The sequence below is a fragment of the Bos mutus genome, chromosome 3 (genome assembly GCF_027580195.1).
Source record: "Bos mutus isolate GX-2022 chromosome 3, NWIPB_WYAK_1.1, whole genome shotgun sequence".
Classification (NCBI taxonomy): domain Eukaryota; kingdom Metazoa; phylum Chordata; class Mammalia; order Artiodactyla; family Bovidae; genus Bos; species Bos mutus.
In genome coordinates, this window is record NC_091619.1 from 92,487,663 (window position 1) to 92,504,632 (window position 16,970).

The 16,970-nt window shown below is 38.8% G+C and overlaps 1 protein-coding gene across 5 annotated transcripts in view; it reads right to left on the reverse strand.

The window, feature by feature from the left end:
- Positions 1-16,970, reverse strand: part of OSBPL9 (oxysterol binding protein like 9) — a 266,125-nt gene that overhangs the window by 81,762 nt on the left and 167,393 nt on the right. The gene's annotated exons all lie outside the window — the stretch shown is intronic.

A 16,970-nucleotide genomic window follows, 5' to 3' on the forward strand; every position in this document is an offset into this window, starting at 1 on the left:
TAGAACAGTGGGCTGATGGGCGAGAAGGAAATGGCAAAAGTTTAGGATCCTATCCCAAGGAGTGTGGATGGACTTTATGACAATGGGAAGCCCCTGAAGAGTTTCAAGCCTAAGAGTGACATGGCCTAATTTGCATGTTTAAAATATCAATCTGGGGCAAAAATAGAGGTGGTATGCCAGTCAGGAAGTGGTTGTGAGGGTGAGGCCTGAACTGAGAAATGTCTGGGACATGACATGAAGTGCCATTCTCACAGCCATCAGGGCACTAAACAGCAAGCACCTTTAAACCTGCCACATCCTCACAATCACCAGATTCTTCCTTGATACAGTCCCTCTCTCCAGCCTTTCTTTCCATCTCTACTGACAACATGCTTGTTCAAGCACTCATATAGTCTCATGCCTGTAAACAAAACATCATCACAAAAGATGTACATGTGCTAACCTCTGCTAGGGTCAGCGCAGCCTGCACACCTCATGCATATTTGAGCTTACATTTCAAGGCTGTTTCCATCAAAAACCTCAACATTCTCTAATACCATACTAGATTTACCTAACCTTCCTGAGTAACAGAAAAGGCCCTCCACATCTTTTATTTCATGCCTCTCTTATATGACCTAAACCATCTTCTCATAGGCCCCTAAACACTCTAAATGAACTATTTTCCTGTTGATGGCATACTTTCCCCCTCCTTGAATCTTAACGCTGACTCTACCCTCCTTCCCATCTCTAAGCCCCATGTGCCTCAGAACAAGTTCTACTTCTCCTTTTGACATGCCCCCATTCTTTTTCATTCTCTCTCTCTCTCTGAAACCATGCGTTCATATTGATACCTCCAATTCTAGTCTAACACCACATGGCTTACAGGTTTACTGGCACAAAGACAGACCAATGAAACAGAGGAGAGGCCAAAATGATTTTTGTATGTATGTATACCAAAATGATTTTTGACAAGGGTGCCAAGACTATACAATGGGGAAAAGACAGTCTTTTCAATAAATGCTACTGGGGAAAGTGGATATCCACAATTCAAAAGAATGAAGGCGGACTCTTAACATCCAAAATCTGGCTGAAAATGTATTTATTTTTATTTATTTATGGTCATGCTATGCATCTTGCAGGATATTAGTTCCCTGACCAGAGACTGAACCTGGGCCCATAGCAGTAAAAGCATGGAGTCCTAACTGCTGAACTGCCAGGGAACTCCCCAAAAATGTTTTAAAGACTTATATGTGAGACCTAAAACTATTAAACTCCTAGAAGAAAACACATGGGGAAATCTTTAGAACATTGGAATTGGCAAGGATTTGTTCAATATGATATCAAAAGCATAGGCAATGAAATTTAAAAATAGACAAACAGAACTATAAAAGAACCCCTTTATCCACAGTTTTGCTTTCCAGAGTTTCAGTTACCCCTCCAGTTAACCAGATGCTAAAATATTAAATGGAAATAAACAATTTATAAGTTTTAAACTGTGTATCATTCTGAGGAACATGATGAAATCTCACATCATCCTGCTTTGTCCTGTCCGGGATCCCCAACCATTAACATAATGTGCTCCTTACAGCCAACAATCAATATTGTCATGGCTCCATGATCCACACTAAGCAGAAGATCCTCCTTCCAGTGCATCATTATGTCAATGGTGGCCTAATAATACTTCCCAAGGCCTATATCATTCACCTCACTTCATCTCATCACTAGTCATTTTATCATCTCACATCATACAGTAAGATACTTTGAAAGAAGTCACATTCACATAACTTTTACTATCATATACTACAATCGTTTTATGTTACTGTTAGTTATTGTTAATCCCTTACTATGGCTAATGCATAAATTATACCTAATGATAGGTATGTATGTATAGAAAAAAACATTAGGTATATATAGAGTTCAGTACTATGTGCAGTTTCAGGCATCCACTGGGTGCCTTGGAGTATATCCCTGTGATAAAGGGGGGACTAATGTACAACAAACTTAAAAATTTCTGTGCATCGAAGGAAACAATCAATAGAGAAATAGAGAAATATTTTCCCCTATAGAATAGGGGAAAATAACTGTAAATCATGTACATGATAAGGAGTTAATATCCAAAATACATGAAGGACTTCTACAACTCAACAACAACAACAACAAAATTTTTAAATGGGCAAAGAACAGCACTCAAACAAGAAAAAGAAATAAAAAGTACCCAGATTGGAAGAGGCAAAACTGTCTTTATATGCAAATGACATGATACCATACACAGAAAATTCTATAAAGACTCCACACAAAAACTATTAGAACTGATAAACGAATTCAACAAGGTAGCAGGATATCATATTAACTTGCAGAAATCTGTTCCATTTATTTACACCATCAATGAAGTATCAGAAAGGCAAAGTTTTTAAAAAATCCCTTTTAAAATCCCATCAAAAAGATAAAATGGTTAGGTACAAAACATGACCAAGGAAGTAAAAGATTTAGATGCTGAGAACTATAAAATATTGATAAAGGAAACTGAAAATGATTCAAATAAATGGAAAAACATCCCATGCTCTTGGATTGTAAGAATTAATATTGTTAATTTGGCCATACTACTCAAAGCATTCTACAGATTTAATGTGATGGCTACCAAACTACTCATGACATTTTTCACAGAACTAGAACAAACAATCTACAAATAATCTTAAGATTCATATGGAGCCGTAAAAGACCCCAAGTTGCCAAATCAATCCTGAGCAAAAAGAACAAAGCTGGAGACACAACCCTACCAGACTTCAGACAACATTACAAAGTTACAGTAATCAAAACAGCATGATTGGGGGGATAAAAACAGATAAATGGATCAACAGAATGGAACAGAGAACCAAGAAATAAACCCACACACCTACAGTCAATTAATCTTCAAAAAATGAGGTAAGAATATACCATGGAAAAAAACTGTCTCTTCAGCATGCGGGGTCGGGATAACTAGACAACCACATGTAAATCAATGAAGTTAGAATACACCCTCACACCATCCACAAAAATAAACTCTAAATGGCTAAAGTAAAAGTGAAAGTCACTCAGCCATGTCCAACTCTTTGCCACCAGGCCAGAATACTGGAGTGGGTAACCTTTCCCTTTTCCAGGGGAATCTTCTCAACCCAGGAACTGGGGTCTCCTGCATTGCAGGTGGATTCTTTACCAAATGAGCAATGAGGGAAGCTAAATGGCTAAAGACTTAAATATAAGAAAAGACACCATAAAACTCCTAGAAGAGAACATAAGCAAAACATTCTCTGACATAAATTGTATTAATTTAAAAAAAAATCTGACTCCCAAGGCAATAGGAATAAAAGCAAAAATAAATAAATGGGATCTAATCAAACAAAAGCTTTTGCAGAGCAAACGAAAAGACAACCTACAGAATGGGAGAAAATACTTGTGAATGATGCAACTCACAAGGGCTTAATTTTCAAAATATACAGACAGCTCATAACTAGACCACATAACGTTTTTGTGAGGTTTAAATGAGATAATTAATCCATACAATATTTACCACAGTATCTAACATAAACTTAAACATCAATATGGTAAATTCACAGATAAAGAGAACAGATTTGTGGTTGCCAAGGGTGAGGCAGAGTGGAGGAGGAAAGGATCGGGAATCTGGGATTAGCAGATGCAAACTATTATACACGGGATGGATAAACAATAAAATCCTATGGTATAGCACAGGGAACTACATTCAACATCCTGTGATAAATCATAACAAAGCAGAATATATATAACTGAATCCCTTGGCTATATAGCAGAAATTAACACAACACTGCACATCAACTATACTTCAATAAAGTTTAAAAATATATGCTATTCTTATCACACACAGCCTTAAGAGAAAACAAGTTCTACTAATAATCTAATAGATGATTAGTTACAGAAAATGAGTTAGGAGGAGATTATTGGTAACTTCTAATTCCCAATGCCTGGCTTATATAGAAACAATATGTGGTACACAGAAAGAGAAACAGTATTCATCCAGTAAGTAAAATACTTCTATTTACAGGATTTTTAATTACATATCTATTCACATTTCCTCCATTATACACATTTAAAATACATTTTTAGACAAGTTTCCAAAACTCTGATACCTTACCATTCCTGATCCACTATTTAGGAATCTGTCCTCCTTGTCATATTTTCTTCTCTATGAATAAACTACTGTTTGTTTGCAGAAGGAAGTGGTTATTTCCCTGTTCTGTAACTGAAGTAAAAAGAAGAAATAGCCTCTATAATCAGGAAGCTCTCTTTTTCTCTGAAAGTTGTTGTGAAATGAAAACATTACAAAAAAATCATATTTACAAGATCAAATGCTGAGACACTCCTCAAATATCTACTGAGCCCCATTATGCATCAGGTACTATCTTGGCGTTACAGGCAAAGATAGTGTTAGTCACTCAGTCGTGTCTGACTCTTTACAATCCCATGAACTGTAGCCCACCAGGTTCCTCTGTCCATGGAATTTTCCAGGCAAGAATACTGGAGTAGGTTGCCATTCCCTTTTCCAGGGGGATCTTCCCAACACAGGAATCAAACCCAGGTCTCTGGCATTGCAGGCAGATTCTGTACTGTCTAAGTCACTAGGTCTCCCACATGGCAAATGGATTCTTTGCTGTCTGAGCCACGAGGGAAGCCCATGAGTACTGGAGTGGGTAGCCTATTCCTTCTCCAGGGGATTGTCCTGACCCAGGAATTGAACTGGAGTCTCCTGTGTTGCAGGCAGATTCTTTACCAGCTGTGCTACCAGGGAAGCACAGGCAAAGATAAAACAATTCATAATCTCAAGCAACTTAGTCTCTTGGAAAGTATAACCATTTGGTTGAATAGTGTATTGTTTTAAGTATCTCCACCCATTCTAATACATGCTTATTAGCATCCTAGTCATTCTTGTGAACTACATTAAAATGTCACTTTCTCCCTATATGTTGCTCATGATAAAGGGATCTGCTCTTTCCTTCTTTAAATTTATTCAAATGTTCCCACACTCAGGTAGTATATGAATATATGTTACACTAGTCACTGTCTTAGGCATTAGGGGTACAATTTTGAGTTTACAGATCTAGTCCAGCAATAATCAGATCCAAACCTACCTTTTCTATCCTCCCAATACACTCCTCCACAAACCAGTACATTTCAGTTACACTGTACTTACTGTACTCACAATTCTCAGCTTTTGCTCAAGTTGTTCCTTCCACTGAAATGCCAAAGACTTGCCTCTATCTGTGTAAATAATACAAGCTAACTCTATTGAGCACTTAATTTGTGTCAGCACTGTCTGACACCTTTGTCTAAATGCATATTAAATTAAATCCTAATTAAATCCTCACAACAACTACATGAGACAGGTATTATTATTATCCTTATTTTCCAGAATAGAGAAATAGAAAAGTTTGGTATTTTGCATTGGTATACCACCAAGAAGGGCTTTCCTGGTGGCTCAGCTGGTAAAGAATCTGCCTGAAATGTAGGAGACCTGGGTTCAGTCCCTGGGTTGGGAAGATCCCCTGGAGAAGGGAACAGCTACCCACTCCAGAATTCTGGCCTGGAGAATTCCATGGACTGTATAGTCCATGGGGTCACAAAGAGCGACACAACTGAGCGACGTTCGCATACCACCAAGAAAGGAGACAGCAAAAATTAAGTCTCTAGGTTTCAAGTAACCCTACCTTTGTTAAATAAGCCTCATTCCATGCCCTTCTTATTAGACAAAGTCCTCCTCAAAAGATAACAATATAAACTTTTCTGCCTTGGAAATAGTATATGAAATAGAAAAAAACAAGAGCTCAAAACTCTAATCAGAAAACCTGGATTCAGGTCGCAGTGTCACTAATTTTGTGTGACCTCAGGAGGGCAGTACTTAATAAAAGAGATATATATACACACAAATTTTAAGAAGGGGTTTTAACATCACCAACCAGCTCGAAGGTCTACAGTGAAAAGTGGATAATAAGATATATGACAACGTTTAGGGTACAGGTATCCTTAGGGCAAACCTCTTTTCATGACAACATTAACATGCTATCCGTGTTTTTCACTATGTTGACATTTGCAACAATGGTGCAAGAGCAACGGTGGTGAAACTCAATACATCAGCACCAGTAGAGCCCATGGCATCGAACTAAACTTGTCGTCATTATATTCTTCACCACCATGAACAAGAAAAAAAACAAAACCCCTGTTTTACTCAAGAATGCCCTTGAAGAAATAGTAAATATGATGACATCTTGATCCTTCAATGTATGTTTCTGAAATAATCTGTGTGGGAAATACACTGCTGCTACATCAAAGTATAATGACTATCTCAAGCCAAAGCACTTGTGCAATTGTCTGAGTTGTGAATCAAGTAGCTTTTTTCTCATGTGTGTGTGCTCAATAGTGTCTGCCTCTTTGCTACCCGTTGGACTGTAGATCACCAGGCTTCTCTGTCCATGGGATTTCCCAGGCAAGAATACTGGATGGAGTGGGTTGCCATTTCCTTCTCCAGGGGATCTTCCAGACCCAGGGGTCAAACCTGCATCCCCTGTGTCTCCTGCATTCCAAATGATTCTTTACCTGCTGAGCCATTGGGGAAGCCTCTTCTATTCTCATGGAAAATCATTTTTACTTGAAAGAACAATACTGACAAACCATATTATTCCCACTGTGGTATTTTGCAGACATTTCCTTGAAAATAACCTGTCATTTGACAGTATTTGCTGCCAATTATAAAACTGAGGTTTCAAAGCAAGCATTAGCATTTTAGAAAAGCTATATTCACCAGGCACCATGACTCTGACAGAGTCTCAATACTTAAAGCCTTTCTGGATGAGTTTGGGACAATATCAACAAATATAATTTTTTATGTGGTATGCTGAAATGTATCAGTATGGAAGATCTGCATATGACCAATGCATGATGTTGCAAAATGATACATAAAGATCCATTCAAAATACCAGACAGACCAATGGATTTAAATGTAATATTTTCATATATAAATTTAATTGTTATAGTTAAATTCCACACTGCAACTAATCTTTAAAAAACTTATCACTTGTTGAGTTTGGGTCAATTATCAAAGAAGAATATTCACAATTATCTGAAAAGGTTATTAAAGGACTCCTTTTTCTAACTATGTATCTGTATGAGACTATATTTTCTTCATATACTTCAACCAAAACAACATATCACAAAGACTGAATGCAGAAACAGGTATAAGAACACTGCCATCCTCTCTTAAGCCAGACATTTAAAAATTTTTCAAAAATGTAAAACAATGTTTCTTCTCACTAGTTTTTTTTCATTTGGGAAAATGGCTATTTTCCCAATCTGATGAATATATTCTTTTTTTTATAAACCCCAAGTCCTTTTTATTTTTTATTGGAGTATAGTTGCTTTACAATATTGTGTTGATTTCTGCTGTACAACGAAGTAAACCAGCTATGAAAGTGAAAGTCGCTCAGTCGTGTCCAACTCTTTGCCACCCCATTGACTACACAGTCCATGGAATTCTCCAGGCCAGAATACTGGAGTGGGTAGCCTTTCCCTTCTCCAGGGGATCTTCCCAATACAGGGATCAAACCCAGGTCTCCCGCACTGCAGGCAGATCTTTACCAGTTGAGCCACAAGGGAAGCCCAAGAATACTGGAGTGGATAACCTATCCCTTCTCCATGGGTCTTTCCTACCCAGGAATTGAACCAGGATCTCCTGCGTTGCAGGTAGATTCTTTGTATACATATATCCCCTCTCTCTAGGATATTTCTCCCATTCCCCTCCATGCCACCCATCTAGGTCATCACAGAGCACCAAGCTGAGCTTCCTGTGCCATACAGCAGGTTCCCACTAGTTACCTATTTGATACATGTTAGTGTATATATGTCCCAATCTCCCAGTTCACCCCACCACCAACCACCCTGGTGTTCAGTGTCTCTTCTCCATGTCTATGTCTCTGTTTGTACCCTGCAAATAGGTTCATCTATATAATTTTCCTAGATTCCATATATATGATACCTATTTTCTTAATTTTCAAAAACCTACATGTCCTTAGCAACTAAATGATACTCATAATTATCAAATAATAATCTATCATTTTCTCAAATGATACTTCTTCATGAGGTGTATGCTAAAACTTGACTCCCCAACCAAGCATTTCCTATTCCCCATATCTTGCTGTACCTCTTCTTTTCTTCATTGTACTTATCGCTTCTTTTATATATGTGTGTGTGTGTGTGTGTGTATATATATATTTTTTTATATATATACACACATATATGTATTTTTGGAGAAGGTAATGGCACCCCACTCCAGTACTCTTGCCTGGAAAATCCCAGGGATGGAGGAGCCTGGTAGGCTGTAGTCCATGGGGTCGCTAAGAGTCAGACACAACTGAGCGACTTCACTTTCACTTTTCACTTTCATGCATTGGAGAAGGAAATGGCAACCCACTCCAGGGTTCTTGCCTGGAGAATCCCAGGGACGGCGGAGCCTGGTGGGCTGCCCCTCTATGGGGTTGCACAGAGTCGGACACGACTGAAGCGACTTAGCAGCAGTAGCAGCAGCAGCAGTTTATATATATTTATGTATGCTTATTATTTATTATCTGTCTCCTATCACAGAAATGTAAGCTCAAAAAAAAAAAAAAAAGAAAGAAATGTAAGCTCCACAAAGGCTGGCATCTTGATTCATTTCATTTATTTATGTATCCCAAGTCCCTAGAATTATGCCAGGCAAACAAGTGTTCAATAAATATTTGTTGAATGAGGAATAATGATTGCACTATTCGGTGTATGGTTTACCTAATGTTTTATATTTGGAATCTAAAAATAGGTTGGATTTCCTAAGAAATCATTATTTTTGCTTAGCATCCTTTAAAGCTGCTCCCTCAAAGATTTATGAACAGTTTTAGCTAAAGTCTCCAAACTGCTGAATAAAACACAAGCAAATATTTACAAAAGTGTTCTCCCCCACAACTTCTGCTTTGACTATCTGAAGCAATACTGTGCTTCTCCTGGACAGAGTCAGCACTGCATTGGGCAACTGGATATCTTTGATTCAGTCAAAGTAGACAGTGAAAATGGGTTATTTTCAATTCATTCTACAACCAGAGGCTTCCAAGTCAAGTTATTCCCAGTAAATAAAAATCTTCACCATATGTAAATATAGCCTAAGAATTTTAGCTGCTGCAGAAGACGTGCCCTAACTACTTCAACTCCAGCTTTTGGTAAAGGGGTCACTATTCCTTAATCATAAATTTAAGAAAAATTAAGATTTGAGTTTTCAATCTTTAAGACTTACAATACTAGAGGAGAAAAGCTGTGGCAGAAGAGAAACAAAAACAGATTCCAAGCCTGAGAAAGGTCGGATGCACCACTGCTGGCTCGGAGGTACAGGGGTTCATATGCAAGAACCAGGGAGAGCCTTCTAGGAGTTAAAGGCACCCCCAGCTGACAGTTAGCAAGGAAATGGAACCTCAGTGCTATAACAATAAGGAACAAGATTCTGCCAACAACTTGAATGAGCATGGAACCTGATTCTTCCCAGAGTAGCCAATAAGAGTCCAGTCAGCACTTTGATTTTAAACTTGTTAAACCTGGAACAGAGAAATCGGCAGAGCTGGAGGAACCAGTCCCTACCTACAAAACCGAGAGATAATAAATCTGTGTTGTTTTAAGCCACTCCCACACACAAAAAAGACAATACTAAGGAGGGGAGGAAAAAAAATGTTAGAAATAGGTTGGTTTTAGAGACCTCACCCAGACATCAATAAAGAGGGAGATTTGGCAGAAAAAAAGACTAGAGAAAAAGGAGAGAAGGAAACTGAAGAGGATCCATATAGATACTGAAAGAAGTGATAAAGACCTGGACTATGCAAGTGACTTCGGAAATAGAAAAAGGGTAGAAGCCAATGGCCATGGTTACTCAAGTGATACATGGAAAATGTGGTAGATGCAGATGTAGAGAAAGAGAAGTCTTCCAATTTGGCTAACTGGGTAAATGAAAGTGCTATTCCACAGCATAGAGAATACAGAAAGAAAAACAGTTTGCGAATGGCAGGTTGTAAAATATTATTTTGGGTTTGAAGAGACCTAGATTCAATGAATCCTGAAATTTGGTAAACCTCATCTGAAAAATCTTATTTAAGTTTTACAGAATTCATTCATTTTTACTGTTAGTATATATATTGCTAGAAAATACTCCCTCTCCAGGAGAAGCCAAAGAGTAGAGTACATCTTTAATGCATTCTGGGGAAGAGAAGGGAGAGAGGGATCAGTTCAGTTGCTCAGTCGTGTCCGACTCTTTGTGACCCCATGGACTGCAGCATGCCAGGCCTCCCTGTCCATCACCAACTCCCAGAGTTTACTCAAACTCATATCCATTGAGTCAGTGATGCTATCCAACCATCTCATCCTCTGTCGTCCCCTTCTCCTCCTGCCCTCAATCTTTCCCAGGATCAGGGTCTTTTCAAATGAGTCAGCTCTTTGCATCAGGTGGCCAAAGTATTGGAGTTTCATCTTCAACATCAGTCCTTCCAATGAATATTTAGGACTGATTTCCTTTAGGATGGACTGACTGGATATCCTGGAAGTCCAAGGGACTCTCAAGAGTCTTCTCCAATGCCACAGCTCAAAAGCAGCAATTCTTTGGTGCTCAGCTCTCTTTATTGGAGAAGGAAATGACAACCCACTCCAGTATTCTTGCCTAGAGAGTCCTGTGGACAGAGGAGCCTGGTGGGCTGCCGTCTATGGGGTCACACAGAGTCAGACACGACTGAAGTGACTTAACAGCAGCAGCAGCAGCAGCTTTCTTTATGGTCCAACTCTCACATCCATACATGACTACTGGAAAAACCACAGCCTTGACTAGATGGACCTTTGTTGGCAAAGTAATGTTTCTGCTTTTTAACATGCTGTCTAGGTTGGTCATAACTTTTCTTCCAAGGAGTAAGCATCTTTTAATTTCAAGGCTGCAGTCATCATCTGCAGTGATTTTGGAGCCCCCTAAAATAAAGTCTGTCATTGTTTCCCCATCTATTTGCCATGAAGTGATGGGACCAGATGCCATGATCTTTGTTTTCTGAATGTAGAGCTTTAAGCCAACTTTTTCACTCTCCACTTTCACTTTCATCAAGAGGCTCTTTAGTTCTTCTTCACTTTCTGCCATAAGGGTGGGGTTGTGTACATATCTGAGATTATTGATATTTCTCCCAGCAATCTTGATTCCAGCTTGTGCTTCTTCCAGCCCAGCGTTTCTCATGATGTACTCTGCATAGAAGTTAAATAAGCAGGGTGACAACATACAGCCTTGACATACGCCTTTTCCTATTTGGAACCAGTCTGTTGTTCCATGTCCAGTTCTAACTGTTGCTTCCTGACCTGCATACAAGTTTCTCAAGAGGCATGTCAGGTGATCTGGTATTCTCATCTCTTTTAGAATTTTCCACAGCTTATTGTGATCCACACAGTCAAAGGCTTTGGCATAGTCAATAAAGCAGAAATAGATGTTTTTCTGGAACTCTCTTGCTTTTCTGATGATCCAGCGGATGTTGGCAATTTGATCTCTGGTTCCTCTGCCTTTTCTAAAACCAGCTTGAACATCTGGAAGCTCACGGTTCACGTATTGTTCACCTATTGTTGAAGCCTGATTTGGAGAATTCTGAGCATTACTTTTCTAGCGTGTGAGATGACTGTGATTGCGCAGTAGTTTGAGCATTCATTGGCATTGCCTTTCTTTAGGACTGGAATGAAAACTGACTTTTTCCAGTCCTGTGGCCCCTTCTGAGTTTTCCAAATTTGTTGATATACTGAATGCAGCACTTTCAGAGAGGGATGGAAGGAGGCAATTTTGAGAAGTTGAAGCCAACTACTAGTTCATGAGGATAAATACAGTTTGACTCTTAAATAATATGGGTTTGAACTGCATGGGTCTACTTCTACATGAATTTTTAAACAGTAAATACTGTAGTACTACACAAATCATGGCTGTTTAAATCCAGATTTGGGAGGACAGATATAGAGGAACCACAGATACAAAGGGTTGGCTAGAAATTGTAGGTAGATTTTCAACTGCTCAGTGGACCAGGACACCTACCCCATATCTTGTTCAAGGGTCAACTGGAAAGAATGTCAAAAATACTTTCACTGACTACCAAAGTTAAGAGTTATTCAGAAAAAAAGAATGCTGTTACAGAATCACTCAACTTTTGAATTAGGCAATGAAAGGAAAGAGAGGGGGAAAGTTAATACATGTTAGAAAATTCAGGAAGAAAATGAAAGCAGGGCAAGTAAAAAATATATATATAATAAAAGAGAATTTGCTACCTAATTCTTTTGTCTACTTCCAAAGTGCTGTGCTGAGTCACTCAGTCGTGTCCAACTCTTTGCAACCCCATGGACTGTAGCCTGCCAGGTACCTCTGTCCATGGGGTAAACAAGGCCAAAATAGGTGTGGCCTAACAAAGTGACAGAATCAATCTAAGAAGAAACTATTATGTTACTTTATGTTATTTTATTATGTTTATATGATTATGTTACTTTAAAGAGAGTTTTCTGAAGACAGGTATTATTCCTTATACAGAGAGGATAGGGAGACCCTTTAGACTTAAACAAAATATATAGGGAATTCCCTGGAGGTCCAGGGGTCAAGACTCTGCACTTTCACTGCTGAGGACGTGAGTTCAATCCCTGGATGGGGAACTAAGATCCTGCAGGCTGCACAGCGTGGCCAAAAGAAAAAAATGTAATATATATGCAAATAGGTCTTCAGTACATAAAGTACAGTAGAAACACTGCTGCATTATAATCTTCAAAATATTCCCAGTGAACAACCTTTCTGAAGGCTTCACTCTTTGTCCCCAGTAACTCTCCAAGGAAATCTGCTCAGGGCACAAAGCTATCAATAAGTTACTTCCTTCCTTCTCTATATTTAGCTGTAAGCTCTTAATATAATATCCTGACCTTTCTTTAGGAAAGTATATATTTCCAGACCAAGACTGCAATATAAACTTGCATAACCTCAGTGCATCTCACATGATTTAACGCTGACAAAACACAGTCTAGATATAGTAACATGTCATTGATTCAGCCCTACCTACAATTTAGGACTTAAATGATTTATACCAAATCACTATGCTTAAACCGACTCACTAAGTACAAAGTGCAAATAACAATAGAAGAAATTCTTAATGATGATAAACATGCTAAAAAAATACATCATACAACGTTAGCTTAATTCTAGTGTCCACAGATAAAGCTAGAAAAGGGCATTTCTTTTCAGATAGCCTATAATTCAGATTTGCTTCTCTCTGTCTACCATGAACTAACCTGTTCATATTAGTAAAATATTACATTTATGGCACTACCCTGACTTATTTCACTAGCCTAAAAATTTAGATTCCTGAAAGGAAAGGACTCCAGTTAGTTCACATTCAAAAGTGCTGCAAGATGGCTAGAAACTTCCACACAGAGAACATGGTCAAGAATTAATTTATATACTTCAGTCGTATTCTACTTGTGGTCTTCCCATTAACAAATCAGAGTACACTGTGTTCTAGTATAAGTCAGATACTGATCCCCAGGTGTAAGCACTTCTTTCCAAGCCTAAGTTGCTGACCTTCTGATACTTCTTAATTGAAGACTATTTTTCTCAGGGATCTGAAGCCCTGAGGCTTCCTTCAGTGGGAGAATATCACCTGTTTTTCTTAAACAATTGCATTTACCCTGACATAGTCCAAAATTACGTTTTCATTGAAAAAAAAAAATATATATATATGTGTGTGTGTGTGTGTGCATTGAGGGCATATGTGTCCACAGCAGGTAGGCACTGGGGACACTGCAGTGAAAAAGACACAGTCCTTAATACATCTGAAAGAACAGTGCTGCCATCCTCCCATCACTCTGTCAGAAAGCCTGGGATAATTCTGCACTCCTTTCCCCCTATCTTCTTAGAAATGGTCACCAAAATCTGCCTGTCATATCCATTTTTCTGTGTTTATCCTCTCTGGGGCACTCTTATTGCCTTTGTTCAAGACCCCATCACCTCCTACCAGAACCTCTGCAGTAAGCTCCAAACCAGGCATCCTGCCTCCAATCTCACTTCTCTTCAAAGCATTCCACAAACAGCTCCCAGTGTTCCTTCTAAGCCACCAAAAGGGATCATGACATTTCCATGACTAAAATAACTGATGTTTCTCGCTAACTTATAGAAAAGGGGTTTTAGTTTATCATTCTGGTGTATGAGACCTTTGATGATCTATCTAGTTCCAAACAGAACTCAAGCTCCTTTTCCTCACCTCCAATGTATTCTCAAATGTACTGCACTTCCTACATTTCTTTTTCATCCTTCCAAGCTTGTACACATACTTTCCCTTTATCTGGAACGTGCTTCTCCTTTCTTTCTGTGAAGTTTGGTAAATGTTCTTTCTTTTCTCTTCCTGCCTGACTACATCTCATTTGAAGTATTTTCCATCCTTCAAAATCCGTATCAAAACCATCTCTTCTGTGACGTCTTCCTGCCTCCATCAGTTCTCTTTTCTACATCTCAGTACATCTCTATCACTTTTACATTGCACTGTAACTAGCTGTTTCAAACTAAATCACTTGGATAAGTGATTTAGCACTTTGTGCCTCAGTTTCCTCAAAACTATTTCTTAGGGTTGTTAAAAGAGGGAAATGAGAAAACACATGTTAAGCTCAAGCTGCTATCCTCATTGTCATCTTTCTAGTAAATATTCCCATAGTCCTTCCTCCTACTAAACTGAGAGCTCCCTGACTAGCAGGGAATCAGCTTTCTATCCCTCATATCGTGCTCTTGCCTGTGGCACTTTCAAAAACCTAATTTGGGTTACCTCTAACCCAAACCCTTAGCTAGAAAAAGGAGAAAAGGGAAAACCAAAAACAGCAGCAGAATGATCATCAGCAACTTCATAAAATAAAAAACAATAATAACAACAGCTACTATTTTTTGAGCACTGCTATTTATCAGGCACCATATTGAGTATTTATATACATTTTCTCTAACAGTACAATTCTGGAGCTTGGTATTACCATCCTCCTTTTACTGATGACCCCCTGCTCCACATTTAGGTTTCTCAGGGAGGCAGGACTTCCTCTGCAAAGGAGGAATAAATATTGTAAGATATATTGGCCTATTTTCCTCAATAACTTGAGCATGCTATCTCAGTTGACATATTATGAGAACTCTGCAATCAGAATAGAAGTAAAATTAAACAGGGTACAGGTCAATGTGTGTTTGATATGCCGCCTTTAAATCCATACAGAGACATTCCTGAGACTCTCTTCAGCCACACTTCCAAGCCTCCCTCACACTTGGTGACAGACTGCTCACCTCATGCTTCACACTAGTCTATTTCGACCAATATCCCAGTTCCCTTGCTTCAGTTGGGCCACTGCCAATGACAACTGACAACTAGCAACTTGTATACACACTGAGCACAGGAGAAACTATGCCAACCAAACCACCGGGTAGCATGAAAACCCTAACTACCGTCAGAGTAGGAATGTTGGATTATTCAGAAGAGAAAACAGAACTGAAGTCATAGCATTGTTGTTGTTTAGTTGCTAAGTCACGCCTAACTCTTTGTGATCCTCTGGACTGTAGGCTGCCAGGCTCCTTTGACAGAAGGATTTCCCAGGCAAGAATACTGGAGTGGGTTGCTATTTCTTCCTCCAGGCGATCTTTCTGACCCAGGGATTGAACCTGCATCTCCTATATTAGCAGGCAGATTCTTCACCACTGAGCCACCAGGGAAGCCTGAAGTTAGAGCTGCAGGGAGGTTAAGGCATGGTGAAAAGAGAAGTCAGTGCGACTAAGAGTAAAAAGGGAAAAGAGTTGTGGAGAAGTAGCACTGTATAATGAAGATAGCATGGGCCTGAATTCAGGCTCAGCAACCTCCCATATGTGGTACCTTGGATAAAAACTTCTCCAAGCCTCAGTTTTCTTTTCTATAAAATGGGAATAAAAATACCTATCTCACAAAGATATGTGGGGGTACATATGAGGATTATGGTGCCTAGCATCACATTAACTGCACTCTAAATGTTTGCTCCTTTCCACTCCATTCCCTTCTTTTATTCATCAGAGGCTCACTTCTAGAATAGAATCACCTCCAGAAAAGATTTCTAGTCAATCACTCTCTCCAAGATTTAAAAAAAAAAATCCCATTGACACTCATCCCCACTTGACTTAAATCATCCATGTACAAGGGCTTAGCTTAAATCTTTTTTATATGATCCACTAATTCCACCCACTAGGCAGTCCCATCCAAAGCAGATATATCCTCATTAAAGTCACCAACCCAGCAAAGATGCAGCTTCTTTATAGTTTACCTGAATTCTAATTATTTTTCCAGAGGTATGAGTCAAATTGTCTTAGGGTTCTCGAAGTTTAATATTAACAAAATGCAATGGTGAAACATAACCTGAATTTATATGCTGAAACAATGTTACATGTGGAGTACACTGATTAAAGCCACCACAATCATGAGAATGTTCATAAACTACATGTAGTTCATAAACTACATGCAGTGTTAGTGAAGGAGGTTGAAAGGCCAAAGATAACCTTGGCAGAAGTAAGTATTTTCTTAGGGAGTTCACCATCGAGTTAGCTAAAAGGTGACTGCAGTCTAGACACTATTAAAAGATACCGCTTTAACTCTTGGATATTTAACCTGGAGTCAGAGAACTACCTGAAAGTGTGCAAGCAGGAAGATTCCTCTAGAATAATGATTTTCAAAATGTGAGACCCTTAAGGATAGGGGCTTAGCTTTGCTCACTACTGTATGCTCAGGAAACAGCCTAGTGCCTGGTATACAATAAGCATTCAATTATTTGTTGACAATGAAAATAAATGAATGGATGAATAAAAAGAAAGAATGGCTGCAATAAATTGAACACTGGTATTTTCTCAAAGTTCCTAGGGCACAGATGTAGGCCCTCAACCCTTTGACTTT